Consider the following 4,426-nt stretch of genomic DNA (forward strand, 5'->3'; position numbering starts at 1 on the left):
AATACTGGGTGCCCAGAAAGCATATCTGCAAAATAGCCAAGAGCTTCACATTATTCGGATTAACCTCCTCTACATTACTTATGCCAAACTAGCATCTGTCATGTCTACTTTACAATAGTCTATCTAGTATGCCATGCCAGACTTCAGGAGGCTAAAAGATGAAATAAAAATCTATCCTGAGAAAATGTTTAGTTAATTGAAATATTTTCTGAGCTCTATAAACTATTAATCTTTTAGAAATGATGAAAATGACTGCACTGAACTTTCTCCCATTTTTTAAAATTCCATTTTTGGAGCTTTCTTGCTCTAAGCAGGTCTTACATACTAAGAAAACTCTTTTACTTATAGTATTTTCACACTTACCCACTGTATTTGAAAGATTTCAACTGTGTACACAATTTCCTTTTTAAAGACATTAATTGATATTGAAATTTAGAAAAAATGTAATTTTGTTTTTCTTCAAATTTTGGTTCACATTTACATATATGAAATTATTTCCTTACTGAAATTCCTTATAAGTAAGTTTGAGGTATATTATATATGTGCAGATCTTTAAAATCATGGATTTTACTGGTGAGAGTCTTACATTAATAAATAGTTAGTAAGTGAAGAACTAGAGACTATACCAAAGATGGGTATTTCATTCAGTGCCTTTTAAAAGATGATTTATATGACTATTAAAGTATAGTAAATGTCCTAAGCAGTTATTTGTGCATTCTTGCATTACATATTGATTTATAACACATTTAAGTAGCAATTATTCTTACTGCTCTGAAGTGTTCGTACTCTGTTCACTCAAGATGCAAAAATTTCAAATTACAATACATTAAGATGTCAATGACAAAAGGGAATATTCTAAAAATAAAGTGATTTTTAAGCTTGTTATAAAATGACTAACTTCTTTATCAGTGAGCAATACTCCACATTCCCTCAAATGTTTCTTAGAAATCCTCATTAAGTAGAAACACATTCTAATTGTTGGTTCCTGGTGGGTCAATAGCAAAAAATGACATCTCCTGATTCTTTATCAATTGTTATCATAAAATTAGACTTGCTTTTAAGACAAGGATGAACCTTGGCATGTATAAAGATAAGCTAACATAGATTTTGTTGACCTTGATGATATTTTCATATGCATTTTTGACTAAAGCAAAATATTGATCTGATATCTTTAGGCAAGACTTAGAGTAATCATTGATTGGTTCCCATTCATGCAATTGTGGTTGTTGTTAGGTGCCTTCAAGTAGGTTCCAACTCATAGCGACTCAATCAATGCACAACAACACAAAACACAGCCCTATCCTGCACCAACAAGCATTGTTATGCTTGAGCCCATTACTTCTACCACTGTGATAATCCGCCTTGTTGGAGGGGGTGGTATTCCTCTTTTTTGCTGACCAAACATGATGTCTTTCTCCAGGCACTGGACTCTCCTGATAATATGTCTGAAGTATGAGAGGTGCAGTCTCATCATCCTGGCTTCTAAGGAGTATTCTAGTTGCACTTCTTCCAACACAGGCTTATTTGTTCTCCTGGTAGTCCATGTTACTTTTAATATTCTTCTCTAACATCATGACTCAAATGTATCAATTCTTCTGCAATCTTTCTTACTCATTGTCCAACTTTCACATGCATATGAGGTTATTGAACATACTATGGCGTGGGTTAAGCATTCCTTAGTCTTCAAACTGACATCTTTGCTCTTTAACACTTTAAAGAATTCTTGGGCAACATATTTACCTAAGGCAATAGCATTCTTTGATTACTTGACTGCTGCTCCCATGAGTGTTGATGGTGGATCCAAACAAAATGAAGTCTTGGACAACTTCAAAATTGTCTCCATTTATCATAATGTTATTTATAGGTCCAGTGGTGAGGATTTCTGTTTCCTTTACGTTGAGGTGCAACCTGTATCAAAGACTGTGGTCTTTGATCTACCTCAGTAAGTATTTTAAGTCCTCTTTGCTGTCAGCAAGCAAGGTTGTAATATTTGCATATCGCAGATTGGTAATGACTCTTCCTTTAATCCTGATGCCACATTCTTCTTCATGTAATCCAGCTTCTTGGATTAATTGCTCAGCATATAGATTGCACAAGTATAGTATAGTTAAAGAATAAAATCTTGGTGCACACGTTTCCTGATTTTAAATCATCCAGTATCCCCTTGTTCTATTTGAATGACTACCTCTTGGTCTATGTACAGGTTCCTCATGAGCACAATTAAGTGTTCCAGAATACTCATTATCTACAATGTTCATAGCTTGCCATGAGTCACACAGTTGAAAGCTTTTACGAAGTCAATAAAGCACAGGTAAATATCTTTCTGGTATTCTCTGCTTTCAGCCAAGATCCATCTGATGTCAACAATGATATCCCTCATTCCACATCCTCTTCTGAATCCAGCATGAACCTCTGGAAGTGCCCTGTCAATGTACTATTGCAGGTGTTTAGAATTATCTTCAGCAAAATTTTACTTGCATGTGATATTAATGATATTATCTGATGATTTCCACATTCAGTTTGGTCACCTCTCCTTGGAATGGGCACAAATATGGATGTCTTCTAACCAACTGACCAGGTAGCCATCTTCCAAATTTCTTGATATAGATGAGTGATTATCTCCAGTGCTGCGTCAGTTTGTTGAAAGATTTCAACTTGTATTCCAGCAGTTTCTGGATCCTTGTTCTTTGCAAATGCCTTCACTGCACCTTAGATTTCTTCCTTCAGTAACATTGGATCTTGATCATATGCTGCCTCTTGAAACGGTTGAACATCAACCATTTCTTTGTGGTACAGTGAGTGACTCTGTATTCATTCCATCTTCTTTTGATGCTATCTGTGTCATTCAGTATTTTATCCATAGAATCCTTCAGTATTTTAAGTTGATGCTTGAATTTTTCCTTCAGTTCCCTCAGCTTGAGAAATTCTGAGTGTGTCCTTCCATTTTGGTTTTCTAACTCCAGGTCTTTGCACATTTCATTATAATATTTGACTTTGTCTTCTCGAGCTGCCTTTTGAAATTTTCTGTTCATGTATTTTACCTCCTCATTTCTTCCATTTGCTTTAGCATCTCTATGCTGGGGAGCAAGTTTCAGAGTCTCTCCTGACATCCATTTTGTCTTTTCCTTCTTTCTTGTCTTCTTAATTACCTTTTGCTTTCTTCCTGTATGATGTTCTTGATGTCATCCCACAACTCTTCTAGTCTTCGGTCATTAGTGTATGATGCATTAAATCTGTATTTTGAGATTACTTCTAACTTCAGGAGGAATATGTTCAAGGTAATTTCTCACAGACCTGTTTTAATTTTCTTCAACTCCAGCCTGTACTTGCATATGAACAATTGATGATCTGTTCCACATCTGCTGCTGGCCTTGTTTTGGCTGATGAGTTGGAGCTTTTACACCGTCTCTTCCCACAAATGCAGTTAATTTGATTTCTGTGTATGCCATCTGGTGAGGTCCAATGTGTATAGTTGCCTTTTATGTTGTTTAAAAAATGGTATTTGCAATGAGGAAGTCATTGGTCTTGCAGAATTCTATCATGTGATCTTCAGCATCGTTTCTATCACCAAAGCCATATTTTCCAAATACTAATCCTGCCGTTTTGTTTCCAGCTTTCCATTCCAATCACCAGTAATTATTTATACATCTTAATTGCATGTTTTATCTATTTCAGACTGAAGACGTTGGTAGAATTCTTCAGTTCCATCATCACTGACTTTAGTGATTGGTGCATACATTTGAATAATCAGCTTCTTTACTGGAGAAACCCAAGAATGGCTGGTTTCCTACGTGGAGATGGATAGCCCCATCCTTGAGGACTACTGCGTGTTTCTAGATGAGATGAAGCAGTGTTTCCTCTGGGAAGACGATGAAGATGATGACGACGATGAAAACGATTATTATTAGGCCCAGAGTCCCTCGGCCTGTGGGGAGGGTCCTGCACACTGCCAGCCCCCACCCCCTTTCCCTGAGCTGCGGAGCTTCTCCTGGCCCTCGGGTCCCCTAGGTCTCCTTCTCTGGCCTCCCCCGCCCAGTTCCCCTTAGTGCTTCTCTTTGTTATAGGAGTAGTACTCAAATGAGTAGCGAAACCTGCTGCTGGGGTGGGGATTTCGCTCCACAGTGCGCAGCCACCTAACAACATGTCTGAAGTATGAGAGATGAAATCTTGCTATCCTGGCTTCTAAGTCACTTTCTGGCTGTACTTCTTCCAATACACATTTGTTTGTTCATCTGGCATTCCATGGTATTTTCAGTATTCTTCTCCAACACCATAATTCAAATGCATTGCTAGATAGAGTGCCTGAAGATAAAAACCTTACAACTAGTATCAGAATACTGTCAGACTATGTGATGGAAGATGAGGCCCTCATGTTGGAAGATATTCAAAATATGACTCGGGGAGAGCTTTGGTCCATTTATGTCAT

Source organism: Chrysochloris asiatica, unplaced genomic scaffold (genome assembly GCF_000296735.1).
Source record: "Chrysochloris asiatica unplaced genomic scaffold, ChrAsi1.0 scaffold00387, whole genome shotgun sequence".
NCBI lineage: Eukaryota > Metazoa > Chordata > Mammalia > Afrosoricida > Chrysochloridae > Chrysochloris > Chrysochloris asiatica.